The sequence below is a fragment of the Rhinolophus hipposideros genome (assembly GCF_964194185.1).
Source record: "Rhinolophus hipposideros genome assembly, chromosome: 15".
Taxonomy (NCBI): Eukaryota; Metazoa; Chordata; class Mammalia; order Chiroptera; family Rhinolophidae; genus Rhinolophus; species Rhinolophus hipposideros.
Genome location: NC_138061.1, coordinates 49,367,716 through 49,384,299, shown reverse-complemented (window position 1 = coordinate 49,384,299; position 16,584 = coordinate 49,367,716). Strand labels below are relative to the sequence as shown.

Here is a 16,584-nt window from a genome sequence, read left to right as displayed (position 1 = left end):
TGGCAGTTTGGCTTCTTCTGTCGAGTGCACCCCGGCTGCCCAAGTCTCAGGCCTGGGCTTCTCGGGAGGACACCTGCAAGTGTGCGTGTCAAGGGGTTTCAAGGGCAGGGAGCTGGGAGCTGCGTGCTACAGGCATGTGGCGGGGTCCCTGAGGACTCTGCCTGGCACCACAGAGGTTATCTGTCTTGCCCTGGGGTGGGGCACACGCATGCCATCCCTGGACCATGGCAGCCCGTCACTAGAGGAACCTACAACACCTTCGCAAATGTCACCATGTCCTAGGAGCTTTCTGTGACTCCCTGTGCCATACAATGTGTACAGACCCCTTCTGACTTGTTAAACGGAACTTCCTCACAGAGGCCCTCCAGGCCCCTACGGCAGTTGCTCCCACTATGCCCCCACCCCTGCCACTATTTATATTCAGGGTTCCACAGTACCCGGGAATTCTTCAGCCCCCACATTTCTCTCATAATTCCTTATTCAGTGCCTGTCTGACCCCCTAGACCATGTGTTCCATGGGAGCCGTGAGCCAGGCGCACGGCAGATATTCAATACATATCATTTATGAAGACATGAAGGAATTTCTACAAGAGCACTTAGCACATTACATTCTGAGTGTCTGTGTGCGTCCTCTGCCCACTGTCAGCTCTCTTCACTGCAGCGCCCGCCACAGTGCCTGGTAAGTAATCCGTGCCTGCTAACTGTTGGGTGAGTGAGATTACTCATAATTTAGTGAGTTCTGGACACATCTGAGGACAGGCGATCCAACGTCAGAGAAAAACAGGTAAAACCAATCTTTGCTCCCATTGACTGTCCATGTGCCAGGACCTGTCAGCTCTGTGACCAGTAGCTTTCTAAGTGGTAGCTATTATCCTGTTTTCGAGAAGGAACCTGAGGTTCAGAGAGGTTAAGTAACTTGCCCAAGTCACACAGCTAGGCAGTGCTAGGCCTTGAATTCAGGGCTAGCCCATGATCTCAAGCTCTAAACACTTCTCTAAAATACTGATGGCACTAAAATACTGATGGCAGCTCTCTCCCTAACTCTTTTGCAAGATGCTGAGGTCAACGGCCAGCATGGGAGGTACCTCGTAGTCAGGAGCGTGGGACTGGCCTGTAAGCTCCCTGAGGGCAGAGACACAATATTCCCAGTCCTCTGTGTTCTTTTACACTGGGACAATGACTGAGTCCCTTTTGACACCTGCAGGCTTCTTTTCAAGAAGGGCCTCTCTCTATGCTCCTGGCCATACTTGGGCTCTGCATTACTGCCTCGAGCAGCTTCTTTCTTCTTTTGGGACCAGGTTTAGGCCTGCCAATGGCCCTTCCCCAGGACTATCTGCTTGAGGCAATTGTGTCCTTGATAAGGTTCCTAGTCGGGCTGGAATGGGCCCCCAGGGAACAAAGCCATGGAGTTGCCATCATTTCTGAGTGTGCTGATTCTCTCCATCACCAGGCAAGTGTCAGCTCAATGGACAGGCTCAGAGGGCAAGAGGCAGCCAGGGGAACTCCTTCTTCCCCACACCACCCATGATTCCCCAGTGCCCCTTCGCATAGAACATAGGCCCTCAAGGTCTGGCCCTGTCTCCTCCTTCACATTATTTCCTGGCAGGTATGGCTTCCTGGCCTTTTAGCTATGATCACAGGTAGTCTCTATTCTTATCAATTATAATAATATTTCCTGGCAGGTAGAGCTATTTGTACTCAGTACAAATTTGTACCCAGTAGGCTCCCTCACGCCTCTGGTCTTATGAACCTGCTTTTCATTTTCTAGGTCTGCCCTCCCCAGCTCAGTGGCATGGAAAACATATGCTCTCTTTCCCTCCAAAAGAAAATCAAGTGTGCAAAGGGGGCAGAGCGAACAAGTGCGAGGGTTTCAGGAATGGACAGCCTTCGGTTGGAACCCCAGCCTCGCTGTGTCTTTGGGCCAGTTACTTAATAACTCTGATCCTTAATCCCTCTGTACACTGAAGTTACCTCATAGGGTTAGTGTGAAGAGTACAGGAGCTCATGAGTGTAAACCAACCAGCATATAATAAGTAAGCGCTTAGAAGACGGCGGTGGTGATTTTATTGTCTGAATACCTTCTAGAAGACTAAAGAACTCCTTCAAGTGCAGGGCAGGGAGGTGTCAGGAAGCACGATGAATCTGAATGATACTGTGCGGGGCATTCCTTGTGTGCACCCCCCAGAACTACTGGGTACCCTGTTCTGTCTCCCCCTCCCCCTCCCTATTCCAGGGTGACCCCAATAGACTGTATCCGCAGGTTTCCTTGCTGGCTGGCTACTGCCCATGGAGGTGCTGGTAGGAGCTCAGAGTTTGGGGAGGAGGCAGAAAGAGACATGGTTAGGGGTATTACTTCCCTGCTCCCTCCAACGCCAGCCCAGCAGACCCTCCTCCCTGGCCCCAGCTGTCCCTCCTCTCCCCACTTCAGCCCCAGGGGTAGAAGAACTTCCCACTGCTGCTAGTCTCTGGTACTTTAGTATCTCTCAATGCCCCTCGCCCTGCCCACCCCTTTGTAAGCTGTCTCTTCACTGAAATGCCCTTATTGGAACTGAGATGAACCGTTTCTTGGGGGACCCTGATGAATACAGGCACTCTGCAAATATCGTGTTTCCCCGAAAATAAGCCCTAACTGGAAAATAAGCACTCGCATGATTTTTCAGGATGACATCCCCTGAACATAAGCCCTAATGCACCTTTTGGAGCAAAAATTAATATAAGACCTGGTCTTAGTTTTGAGGAAACGTGGTACAAGTCACCACATGCAAAGCGCAAGACTGAACTCCCCTGGTGCACGGTTCGGTGAAGCCAACCCCCGCCCTGACATTCCACCGTGGTCACTGGTCTTGAGGAGATCTTAAGACGTTCTCTCTCTTTCCGTCCCTCTCAGAGCCAACAAACTCACGACACATGAGAGCCAGAGTCAGCCCCATGCTCCAGAACAAAACACTCCATCGGGGCCTGTGGTTCCTGCCACAAGAGGGACGCTGCTCCGACTTCAGAGCTGCCAGCCCCCTGTGAGGTGACTAGACAGCACTTCAGAGAACACCCCACATGGAGCCAGTGCCCGGAGGCAGGCGAGGGATGGCTCCCCAAGAACCCGCCCCTTCCTCGGGGAGGAGAGCACATTCCCCTAACCATATTGTATGGTCTCTGAGCATCTGACCCGAGGATTTAAGAGCAAGATCCCAGAAGACAGAGGAAAAGGGGAAGAAGAAGGGCTGGTCCTGTGTCTGACCTTCTTGGCTTTGATGTGTCATGCCCTGCAGTGGAAACCCGTTTAATTTCTGCATAACTTAGAAAAGGTTTTAAATAGGCCTGGCAAAGAGCCATACATATACTTAGAAGAAACAAGCCATTGGAGAGAAGAGAATGCTGACTTCCTGCATTTCAGGTCCTGGGCGCCATGCTCTGTCAGGGAAATGAGATGGGGGCAGGGGGCACTCCAGTGTGGACACCAGGGGCTCCTCCGAGCTCACAGCTGCTGTTCCAGGGGCATGTGCAGATGTGCTCACAGGTCTCTGCAAGCAGATTTCCTCTATGGCGCCAGATGCATCTGGGTTTCCAAGTACACTTCAGGCAGTAAAACTTAGTGGCTCAGAGAGTGCACTCTCTAAGTTTGAGTCCCAGCCTGTTAAACTTACTCTTTTGGCCTCAGTTTCTTCATGTAAAGGAAAATGGATCTGTTAATGGTGCCTACCTCCTAGGGTTATAAGAAAGATTATATGACATAAGGTGTGGGAATAAAAAAAAAAGCTTCTCCCTGAGCCAGGCACATGACAATATTGAGCATTACTCAATAAATGGTCATTGCAATTATTATTATGGTAATAAAATATCATCACAGGGAGCGTGAGAGAAGCCCTATTTAAAGGGGGTGGATATTAGAAAATGCAGTCAATCAATCTCTTCATCATGAACTTAGACAAATGGGCATTTTAAAATTCAGAAAGAGAACACCTCTATCGATCAGTTCATGGTTGCTGCAAACAGGGTCAGTCGGGGTGGGAGACCCTCTAACGTGGATTTGGAGAGCCTGTGAGAGGAAGGGTGGGATCTGAGGCAAAGGTGGGAGGGGTGCTTGGAGGCCAAGGAAGCTCCTGAACACAGAGGCCAGGCCTGACCAAGCACCACTCAGGGATGGGTGAATGTAGGAGCTGAAAGCAGACTTGGGGATCATCCAGGTCAGCCTGCCCATTTTACAGATGTAAAAAGTAAGGGCATGTGCCTTGCTCTAGGTCTCACTGGTGGTTAGCAGCAGAGCTGTGACTGGGAATCAGGTGCCTTGACTCATACATAGTACTTTATTCACCTCATGCAGAGATGCCAATCACTGCTTCCCTGCCCACCTTCCTTCCAAGTAAAGATGCTCTTTACACCCACAGTTCTCTGTGCCCAAGAAGATGAATGGATCTAGGTGGCCATGTTTGTACCAAGTGACATCAGACCCAGGCCACATCTGATTGGTCCAGGGGCGACCAGCTCACTCTAACAGCCCAATCAGAGTGGGCCTTGGAATTTTCTGTGGGAACCTGAAAAAGAAGTTTCTTGCCATCTGGTTAGGCGGGTGGGGGCACCATGACAGGCTGAAAACCACAATTACAGGGTGGCAGAGAAGCCATGGTCAGGCAGAGGAAGCCCATCTACAGTGAGAAGAATGCAGCACAGTGAGGGAGAAAGGCGGAGACAAGGGGCTCTGGGAACCCCCCTGCCCGGTCTTCACAGGCCCTGCCTGGGTTTCATTTTCTGTCCCTGGCCTTCCTGCAGCACCCTCTTTGTTCACGCTAGCCTCTGTGGGTCTCGGCTCCTCTCCCCTGGCCCCCCAGCACATACCCAGCCCCAGGCAAGGCCCCTCGTTCCTGCAGCCCTGCCCCAGGCTCTCCCTGACCCTCCTCGCTGCTGCGATTTTGCCTCTTTAATGCCCACAGCTGGGCCACAGAAAGCAAAGTTCCTGGCCACCGCTCCTAGACTGCTGAGGGCACAGGAGGTACCAATAGGGAGAAGAATAAGTTAGCCTGGATGGATGAATGCAGGTTCTTTCTTCTTTTTAAGTTCTAACACTATTTTTAACATGCAAATTCCCTCAGGTCACTGCAGTGACCACCAAGCATGTGGGAGTGGCTGGCGTGGACAGAAGACAACTTGGTCATGGGCTTGACACAATCAGACGGGACAGACTTTGCCCACCTGGAGACAAGGAGAGCAGGAAGAAGGCGCCCCTATGGTGTGTGGGCTGGGGGTTTGGGGTCTACTGACAGGGTGGGCCTCGGCCGTGGAGAAGGCCAAAGGACCGTTTCAGCTGGGGGGTGGGGCTACCCCATTCTAGGGCAACTTCTCCCCACACGCTCACTGTGGAAACTGGCTCTGGATCCACCTTTTGCTGGAAAGGAGCAGCTGGTCTTTGGAGGAAAAACCCCAAGGGGAGTGATTACTCCTGCTTCTCAAGCAAGCTTCGTAGCACACTTCTCTGCCCCAGCTCTACTTTCAGCGCTCCTTCCTCCATGGTATCCCTTGTCCAGTCTCGCACGGCTTCTGGTCCACTTGAAGGGAAATCTCCCACAATGCACGACTCATGATTCCTGGGAGCCGGGGAGTGTGTTTTTGGCACAATCCCCTGCAGAACTCTTGCGTCTGCCTGGCTGTCCCTTTCAGCAAGGGGCCCACTGCAGGCAGGGCCCAGACAGGGCAGACCCTCACCTCTTCCAGTTGCCATTTAAGCTCCACATCGCTTCTGATGGACCTGCTGTAAATGGGCCACCCTGTGCAATTCACAGACAAATAAATCTTTTTGCTACTCCTGGGGTGACAAGGGAATAGACTCTGGGAAAGTTCTGCCGTGCAAAGGATCTTGTTCGTTAATAATAATGATAAATAGCTCACTTCTCACATGCAGTGTGAGTTACATTACACTCTGGGCTTCTACAGGGGTGGCTGCAGGTGCTGACTGCAACATGTGGGGTGGTGCGTTGTGCAGTGAGGGAGAAAGAGGGCCAGACAGAGAGAGGCAGAGAGGGAGGGTGGAGAAAACAAAGATGGAGAGAGTGTAAAGAAAGGAGAAGGGGAGAGAAGGATGAGGGAGAAGGGAAGGCAACAGGGGGACAAAGGAAAATAGGATGTGATGCTTAAATAAGCAGAACTGGGCGGGGGGCAAAGGAAACATGGGGATGAGGGGGGAGAGAGTCTGTAAGAGAAAAGAGAGGGAAGGAAAGTTAGGGAGAAAGTAACTAACTTAAAGGGGGAAAAAAGAAATTTGAGAAGCAAAGTTGTGAACAAAGGAAAAGAGGGGTAAAAATTCGAGGTGGGCAAGAGAAAGGAAGATAGGAGAAAGACAAGGAAGCAGGCACACCCGCTCATGCTCAAGGAGCATTTCCCTCATTAGATGCATTCTGTGCTCTCAACCAAACCTCAGCAACAAGGCCTACCATTTCCACCATAGGTGTGACCTCTAAAGGCATTATTAATATTTATGGAATGCTTGCTAGATGCCGCCACAGTCTTTAATATCTTATTATAAAGGCTGTTATAAAATGTATTAGTAATAAATTCCTGACAGATGGAGTTCTGACAAGGTGTGGGTGCCTCCGTGGATCCGAGCTGGGAACAGATTCTCCTGGAAGCCATGCGTGCTGCACAGAGGCTGGCTGTGCGTCCCTGAGGCGGGTGGGGGAGGGGAGAGAATCAACTCTCTATCAGTCAGCATTTTTACACATCATATCTCGTTACTTCCTTTTCCCAGGTGGGAGAAATGGAAGCTCAGAGAAATGAAGCAACTTGTCCAAAGTCACATAGTTCGTAAGTGGTGGAATCAGGATTCAAATTCAGCTCACCGCTGTGTCCCCAGACCTTGGAGACCCCAGAAATGAAGGTGGAGAGTGGGCTCAGGGTCCCTGCTTAAGCATGGCTGATTCAATCACTTCCCTCTACAGAAGAGACGGGGGCTTTAGGTTGCCTGGATTAGTGAAGAGAGGGTTGATGGGAAGCTTTAGCTCCAAAAAAATTTCAGAAGTAAGAGAGTATCTCAAAATTTCCACACTTTCACTGGGGATCAGGAAATGCACTCTCACCGTGACAAGAACAATTAAAGTCAGAAATAAAGGCCTTTCTGACAAGGGTGCACCTGGGGAAAAAGAGAGGCATCTTTGTTTCTCACCGAATGCTAAAGCAGACACCTCTTCTCTGGTGACCCTGGAGGTGGGGGCTTACTGGTGCGTTTGGGGAGGATGTTACCTCCAAATATGAAGTTTTGTGGAATTCCAGCTAAATGGGGGAGGACAAATGGGATCTATGGAAACATGGGCTGTATTTCTTTCTTAACTAGACAATAAGGCATATGTGGGTACCAGCTGAGAGCAGTGTCCAAAGAGAGAAACAGTGCAGGGAGGAGAACCAGAAGAGGCAGGTGCCCACAGCCTGAATGATGTATCAGATGGTCCCATTCTGGTCCGGGAAAGGGCACACCCGTGTGTGCACAAACCCACATGTATGCACACGTGCTCCAGCACCTCTCTCTGTGGAGGAGTCAAGAAGAGATCACGTCATATCTCTTCTTTCAACCAGTGTCTGCTCTCTCGGATGATTTGCACTAGACTCTAAAAGGTGCTGGATCTGCTCTGAGAGCTGCGGCAAGCTGCCACGTGGAGATGACAGCTCTGTGGGCAGAAGGAGCCCCAAAGGGCTGGGCCCTGAGTCCCACATACCCTGACATGGCTCAAGCACTTTCCATGGGCTGGGCTGGCCTCCCCAGCTGTTCCACATCTCCTTGGAGCCAGCTCAGCGCTCCCGATCCCTGAGTCCCTCCTCCTTCTCAGCCTACAGCTGTGTAACTGCCCACTCTAAATCTCAGGAAGACATTCATGAAAGTGCTTACCGAATGCTCCTCCTGACTGCCCGGTGTTTGCCAGGGTCCTCACCTGCTGAAGGATCTCAGGCTTGCCCCTTTCTCTTGCCTCCCACTCTTCTTCAGTCACCAGGGCCTGTCAATTCTTCCTCCAACATTCCTCAAATCCTTCCCTTTCTCTTTGCAGTTTACCTTGGCCAACTCTACAGTCCTAGCACTGTCGCTTGCACATAGAAGGCATTCAATAAATGTTTTAACAGAATCAGGACTTCCCATTAAATATGACAGGTTGAACACATCCATTTACTTCTGTTTTTGTCCCGACCCCTTGCCAAATGACATCAAATGTCACCAAATAACAATATGGGAATTATAGATGGATAAATCCATAAGGGCAAAAAGAACAGAAGAGGAGATGACAGCAGATTGAGAGATGTCAACAAAATCCTGGAAACAAAACAGATGGAACTGGAAACTGCTGTAAGAGGGAGGAGAAAGCCAATAGGCTGGCGTCTCAGAACCCCGGAAAAGCTCAGGAACTGGAGACACCAGGTGATACTGAAAACAGGAAGACTGGCTAAGAATCTTTAAGAAAAGTGGTTAGACCCCTAGATGCCTTCCCAGCTCTTGCAGGAGACAGGAAGTTTACTTTGATGAGGGGCTTAGTTGATTGGGTTCTGAATCTGCTGGACAAGCCACTGAAAACAGGGAAGTTAAGTGAAAATCTGCATCTCCCCTCCATTCCTATGCCCAAACAGGCCTCTTTAGCCAGTTAGCCTCCTAAAGACAGCCAGGCAGGAGATACAAAAACTGGCCCAAGAGAAAACACAAATATTAACATATTGGAGTTCCCATAAACAGCCAGGTCCTCACCTAATCATCCCACAGTGAAGCCCACTGGTTAACAAGCAGCCTCCCATCCTATGCTGCCCTAACACACACAATGAGCATCCAGACAGCCAAATGTGAACTCATTCTTAAATATGAACGAACAATTAGGAGTCACTAAACATTTAAGAAGAGTCTATAATGTTAAAGATGGGGCAGGGGGGAGATAGTAAAAAGAAATAACAACAATAAGTATCTTTAACATCCTTAGAGAGACAAGACTTAGTATCTTTGAAATAAGAATATTTCAAGAGAAAAGAAAAAGAACTACAAAAAATGAAAAACTCCTCCAAGAAGATTGAAAAATAAAGTTAAAGAAATTTCTCCAAAAGCAGGACAAAACTCAAAGAGATGGAAAATGGGGGAGAAAAGTAAGAAAATTAGAGAAGCAGTTCAGAAGATCCAACACTCAACTAATAAGGATTCCAGAGAGAGGAAACAGTAAATGAAGGAGAGGAAATCAGCCGAGAAGTTAGGTGAGATAACCTCCCACATCTGAAAGACATTTCCAGATCAAAAGAGACCAATATGTGTTGAGAAGAGAGACCCACAGCATAAAACTATGAAGTTTCAAAGCACTAAGTATTTTTTTTAAAAAAATCCTAGAGACTTTCAGAGAGAAAACAAAAGACTATGTTCAAAGGATCAGGAATCAAAATGGCATCAAAGTTCTTAACAATGACATTACAGGTTAGAACACAAAGGAGAAATGACTTCACATTATGAGGAAAACTATTTTCATTCTAGAATTTTGTACCCAGCCAAACTATCAACAAATGCAAGTGTAAAACAAACACATTTTTCAAAAAAAAATTTTTTCCCCCCATGAATACTTTTTCTGGAAATTAGTGAAGGATGTATTCCACCAAAATGAGGGTGTTAACCAAAAAAGAAAAAAAAACCATATGGGATCCATGTAACAGAGGAACTAATACAGAAGAGAGACAAAGGAACTCTCAGGATGATTTTCCCCTTCTCCTCCATGCCCACCCACATAAGGCCTCTTTAGCCATTCATCCTCCAGAACAGCAAGCAAGTTGGAGCACAGCCTGTCTGAATTGGAGCAGGGTGAAGGCTGCAAGAAAAATACAAACTGAATTTAAAATCAATATAATTTTGTCATACTGAGAGGAGGTATTCAATGATGTCAGAATATTCAGGGTTGAATAAGGGATAGGTTCATAGAACCCTAAGCAAACAAACAAAAAAGAGGTGATTATTAACTCTCGAGAAAACAAAGAAGGACATATAATTACAGTACATCATGTGGCTCCGCTGTGAACAGTAGTGACATAATCCTAATGCATACACGAAATGCTGTTTGAGCAAAAAGGAGAGATATAATTTTGTTGGGAGGATCGGTGTGGCACATTAAGAGTGGTGTGTGTATCTGTGTGAGAGAGATGAGGTAGACGGTGGCGTAAAAGTGCAGTTCTCGTCCTTCATAGCCAGAAATCAACAGACAATGTCTAAAACTGAAAAATGTATAAGCAAGTGATTTGGAAATAAAAAAGGTAACTATCATAAATTGAACAAAGTTGTCTCAGGGTGGTAATCAGGAGTGGAAAAGGGTGAGGCAGGGCACTGCTGTTTTTATTGTAAGCCTAGCTTTACTATTTGACTTTTAAGCTCATACGTATGTGATTTGGATAAAAATATAAAAAATTGGAAATCAACGTATCTCCCTATGGCTGGACCACCGACGTGGCCTCCCCTTTCAGCCCTGACCCTATAATTGATCCCAGAAAGTCACTGCCCGAAAGCACTGATCTCCATCCCATTTTCCTCCTCAAACATTATCACTAGCTCCTCTTTTACCTCCAAGGCAAAGTCTCCCAGACCTTGAACATCACCAGTCTGATCAAAGCTTTCCTCTCTAAACCCTTCTTCCATTTTTGCCGCACTGAGACCCTCTGCTTCTGTCAGACTGTTCCACATAGCACCCTCCCGAGTGTAGGCCCACCTTTAGGCCTTTGTTCATGCTGCTTCTGCTTTCTGCTATTTTCCCTGGAGAGCAGATGTCGTCACCAAGCATGTGGGATTGAGGCTCCCCCACCCTCCAGAAAAGTCTGTTTGTTCCCCCAGATTTCTAGACACACATGTCCAGGCTCAGGTTGAGACACCCTCTCCCACCCCGCCACCCAAGTATGGACCCTGGTCTTTACACAGATGATGGTGGGCAGGCAGGGCTGGGAGAGCCTCAAAGAAGGACATCTGGGGACTTCTTCCCTTCTCAGGAGCGTGATTTTCAAAGCCAGGGGTGATACCCACGTGTGAAATGGCCCCAGCTCCTTTTGATCCAGAGATGGAGATCCTAGGTGATTTTTCTCACCCTCCCCCCATTGCAGCACCCCCACCCAAGCCCAGTAACCTTCCTGTAGAATGAGTGATACCAGAGTTCCAAGATTCCCCCGACCCAGTGCCACCACCCATTAGCACCCACATCCCAGGGCTGTCATGCCCTTGCCTTCCTCCAGGAACCCTCTCCACCCTCTCACGGCTGACTTGCAGGTGCTGAGGGGAAGGAGCATATGTTAGCACAGGGCATTGTGCAATATGGACAGCACACAGCTGGCAGACCAGCCCAGCCGCTGGCGAAAGGCCACGTGCAGAGAGGAGACAGGAAGGGCCATGAGGGTGGGCAGCCCCGGTGACTACTCTGGCCTCAGTCTCCATGACATGATGCTTTCAACACCAGGCAGTGCCAGCCCTTCCTCGGGGGCTGGGCTTCCACTCCCCTCTCGATGGCATGAGAGGAGTAACCAGAGTACAGGCATGCATCCTCAGCTTACCCTCCCACCTTTCCCCAGCCTGAAAGGTTTGCCTGATTGGCTCTGGGGAGCTCTCTGCCTCCCCTAGCAGGAACTTGGAAACCAGCTTTGAAAGATTCATTCAGGGGTGATTACCCCCATGCACATTGGCCTGATTGGAAAAAGCCCAGAAACAACTGTCCTGAATTGCTGGGTAACGTTCTGGCTCTCCAATACCAATCTGTGTGAGCATCAATGCAAACAACTAGTTCCTCAGTTTCCTCATCCAGAAAATGGATATAGCAATCCCTGCAATGCCATCCACAAAGAGCTGCAGGGGAGATAAAGTGAGTTGATGGTGGAAACGCACTTGGAAAACTCAAAGGCCAAAACAAAAATCACCATCTTCTGCAGAGGTACGACATTCTAGAGAAAAAACTAGGGCCATCCAGGGGTTCTAGGTTCAGAAGGTGACAGTGTCAAGTGTCACCAGGAAGGTTCTGGAAGTGGAGGAGTCAGTTATCAGAAGCTGTCTAATTCTTGCCCCTATCGATCCCAAACACATTTATGGAGCAACACAGTATGAGACTGTGCTGGCCACACTCACATTCCTTATTTTTCCAACAGAAAAATGGTTACGAGCAATTACAAGTGGTTACTTATGGTGAGAAAATCAGACACAATAAAGGGAGGCTTCCAGGGAGCAAAGGCATCAGGGAATTGTGGTCTGAGTCCCAGCTCCACCCCTTATTCTACTGCATGACTCTACGGAAGTTAGGCTGCCTCTCTGAGCCTCAGTTTCCTTGTTGTGAGATGGGCACAATATGAAAATTTGCTTCATGGGGTTATTGTGATGCTACAGGACATAACACATAGTAAGTGCTTAGGGAATAATAGGTGCTCCATAAATCTTAGGCTCTATCATAATGCATGACGTCATGGAATGGGTGTAAGGGGCAATAAACTGGAAACTACTTTACAAATGTCACTTCCGGTGGGGAAGTCTGGAAGGGGAGGGGATGCCTCTGAAGTCTGAGGTCCTTGCTCTGCTCTCAGCAGAGATAAAAGGCCTGGGTTAGAGGTCAGGATGGGTTGGGCAGGGGAATCCTCCCTAAGGCACGCACCCACCATCTCTTCCCCCAAAGCTACCCTGAGCTCTGCACGGCTATGCCATGGTTCATAAGTAGGGCTCCATCCCGCAGCCCCCAGATTCATTCCTCCACAGAATGATGAATCATGTTAAACAAAATGAATATGCAAATCTCCTTAGGGCAGGCCTTACATCTATGGGAAGCTGAGACTAATAAATGGGTTCTGAATAAGAAGACAACTCAAGCAATGCAGCCTGTCCTGCTCATCTCTCCTCCCCCGCCCCTTGGGCTCCGTCCACTGGTGTGTCCCTTTGTTCCCAGCCAGGATGTGAATTCTGAAGTGACGGATGAAGGTGGCAGCAGAGGCCTGGGTAGGCATGAGTAGTGGGTCAGGTCTGGTGTGGGTTTTTCCTCTCAGATCCCCGATCCCCATGGCTACTGCTACCAGTTCTTCAGGCAGTGTGACGGGATAAGTGGAACCTGTCACTTGGAGCCTGGGGCTTACGGGCTCACAGGCTGCACCTCTGGCTGCTGGGCTGGTAGGAGCTGAGAGAAGTGGCGTGGTCGGCCCAGGACCAAGGCAGAGAGAAGGCAACTGCAGGAACTCACTGGGCCCAGGGGGCCTTGGAAGTGGTTTAAGTATCAATAGGTGAAGAGAGCCTGGAATTGTCCTGGATCAAAAGGACTTTAGAAACCACCTATCAGTCTAGTGCTTCACTCTCCTGGCTGCACATGAAAAACCCACCAGACAAGGGAGCTTTTAAACAACAGCAGGGCTGGGGCCCACCAACCTCTGTGTTTTGAAATTCCCAGAGGAATTCTCATGTACAGCCAAGCACTACCGCACCCGTCACTCTATTCTATAGATGAGAAAGCTGAGACCCAGCGAGTGAAGGGGACATGACCCAGGCCACACAGATGGTCAATGGTGGCAGACACCCGCCCTTGTGCACACTTCCTGACCTCCCGCTCCCTTGTCCTAACAAGGATGGAAGGTGACTCTGGATACACAGCAGCATGGGGAGGGGCATGGACCACTGCGATGGGGCTAGAAGACCAGGACCCATGTGATCTCCGTGTGACCCTGGACAAATCACAAACCTCTCTGGCCTTCAGGTCCTTGTCTGTCAAATGAAGGGAAAATGACACTATCTCCAAATTCCCTTCCTGCCTGTGAGGATATGACTGTCAGTCCTTCCTGAAATCTACTCCAAGGCTCTCTTGCTACAAAGCCAGCCCCGTTGCTTGGGGACTGTCTTCAGAAGACATAAAGGCAGCATGTTCTGAAGCAAATATTGATAAAGCCATTCCTCTTTCCCTTTCCCTTTTCCCAGGACCTCGCTCTCTGTTAGACACAAAACACTCTTATGTGGGCAGAACACAGGTTAAAATGTCCCGGGTGTTTGCCCAGAACCAGCACAGCCCGGGAGGTGGGGTGGGTGGGTAATAAGCTGAGGAAGCACATTCTGAGAACAACAAAGGGGACTAAACCATGCGACAGGAAGCCAGCGGCCTTGCAGGTCTGTGGCTCTGTCCCACCAGCTCTTGATGGTCCTGATAGGAGGGGCAGATGCTGAGACAGTACAACAATCCCGAGCCTGCTCTGCTCCCCTCTTCCTCTTCTGTGTGACCATGGGCAAGGACGCGAGCTCTTTGAGCCTCACATTCTCATTTGTGACCAGCCTCCTGTATTCGTAGGTCCTAGGTAAAGTCATGATTACAAAACACTCAGCCTAATGCCTCACCCACAGTCATGGTGGCAGCAGTTGCCATCATTGTGACAAACCTCATTATTACCAGGTAATGGCAGTCTCACGTCCTCCTGCTTGGGTGGGGGTGGCCAGGGAGATCTTGTCACCCAAGGAACATACCTCGGGAGGGAGGGTGCCCTGCTAAGTTGTTCTTGGGAACTGGCCCATGATAGGATAGGGGTCATGAGGGCTCCAAAGGCTGGGGTAGGATGGGGTGTCTGTTCCCGAGGCTCTGGTGAGAGAGGCCCCCGAAGGGGGTTGTGGGAGGAACAGGGCGGGAAGTCCAATTGTTTGGTCTACTGTGCTTGCTAGTCAAAGGCCCACAGGCTCCAGCACTAGATTTAGGGACAGCCGGAAGTCCTGGCTCATCAAGACCATGAGAAGACCACAGACTGAGCCTAAGAAAAGATGGAGACACAGAATCCCAGCTGCACCCTGCTCAAAGGCTGTGCTAGGGCAACCATGGCCTCATCTGTTAAGACTGGACTTGACCAAGAAACAAACCAGCCTCCCCTTCCCTAACAAAGAAGGTGCCTCCCCACACACCTCCCAGGTGGTTCAAGTTGATAACCAACCCCGTCAGAAAGTTCCAGGGGCTCCCCAAGCCCTTCGGGAATCATGACTGTGAAGGCCAATTTCTCCTGAGAAACAGATTCCTCCCCACCCCTCCTCCTCCTTGGCTCAGGGTGCCCAGTGAAGGGCTAGGCAGCTCCTAGGGTACACTGGCCTTCCCCCAGGAAGTAAGAAAGACCTGGGTACGAATTGCAAATGACTTTCAATAAGCAGGGTGCTAATACAATGAATTACAAATGAAACACAGATGAAGAGGACCCTGGCAGCCTTACCTCTGTTTGATATTAATTGGGCGACACTTTGTTTTAATGGTACATTAATTAATGCGGAATTTCAACGGAAGTCCGCGTGACACTCACATTAATACAAATGAATTCATTACCATCGGTGTTATTACAAGAAATGACAAATAAATCTGTAACAGTGGGACCCTTCAAATAATAATCACGAATCATTAGGTTTGTCGCTCGTTTGTACTGTAGCTTGCAAATATGTGTATATGTTTTCTGCTGCAAGTGTGTCTTTGCCTTTTGGCTGGGGGGGGGGGGCAGCCGGCGGGGGCTGGCTCTGTGGTAACAGAAGGGGAAGCCTCTTCCAGACTTTTTTGTATCTGCTTTTCCTCCCTTTCTTCCTCCTATCTCAACCCCCAGAGAACTCCTTCTCTCCCCAGAACCCTCCCCCAGGCTTAGGGACCCCATGTCAGGAGTGTGATTGAGGTTGGCCCCCCAAAATCCAGCATGCCCCGTGTGCAATTTCTGTCACTGAGAATGAGGTGGTGGGGGAAGGAACGAGAGAAATAGGGGCTCTGGGATGGAGCGTGGCCATTTATTCTTAAGAGGTTTCCCACATCAGACTGGTCTTTATATTTCACTCCAAGCCTCAGAAGGTCTGGGGACAGAATTCAAGTGTCTAGTTGCTAGCAGTGTGCTAGGAGTTTTTCCCATTTCCTCCACACCAGTCCTCACCACAGTGCCAGAGGCTTTGCCCCATTGTAAAGAGCAGGAAACAGGTTTAGTGAGCACGAATTAATCCGCAGCTCAGCGAGGAAGGCCCAAGCTTAGGATGCAGCTCTCCTTAGCTCCCAATACACCAGCTCTTTCCAGGGAGAAGCTGCCACCTGCCCAGGATAGGTGAGTATCCTGATGGAGGCAAGAACTAGCCTGGATAAACCCGGCAGGTTGGCCCCGACTCCCCACCTAACTGCTCAGTGCTTCATGCTATAATGTCACAAAGGCAAGAAAGGGACGCCAACAAGATCGGTCTATAGCTATCACCCTGGTTGTTTCTCACATCTTCTCAGTTCCTTGAAGTTGAGGTCAAAACCACTTTTGCTTCTAAAGGGCAAGAAGCAAGGCCTCAGGAACGCAGACCAGAGGAAAGTGTCAGATCAGTCTGGCTGACTCAGGTGGGTTTTAGGTCTGTAAATCATTGGCACGCAGGCTGCCTCTCCTCACTTCTGCACTCAGGGCAGACAGTACTAAGCGATCACAGTGCTCTTCCCAGGCTCATCCTCAGGATTCCCAACCCAGTGCCCAAAGCATCTTCGATCAATGGATTGGAGTTGGCATGTGATTGGAATGCTGTGTGCTATCCCTGTTTTATAGCATCTTTCCCTGGAAGACTTTAAAATCGGACCAGTTTCCTCTGATGGGGAGGAAAGAGCAGTTCGGTTAAATGACCTCCCTGGGTTCCTCCAA

The 16,584-nt window shown here is 49.5% G+C and overlaps 1 protein-coding gene across 1 annotated transcript in view; it reads right to left on the bottom strand.

Annotated features, from left to right (window-relative positions):
- Nucleotides 1–16,584, bottom strand: part of CDH23 (cadherin related 23) — a 389,598-nt gene that overhangs the window by 233,851 nt on the left and 139,163 nt on the right. The gene's annotated exons all lie outside the window — the stretch shown is intronic.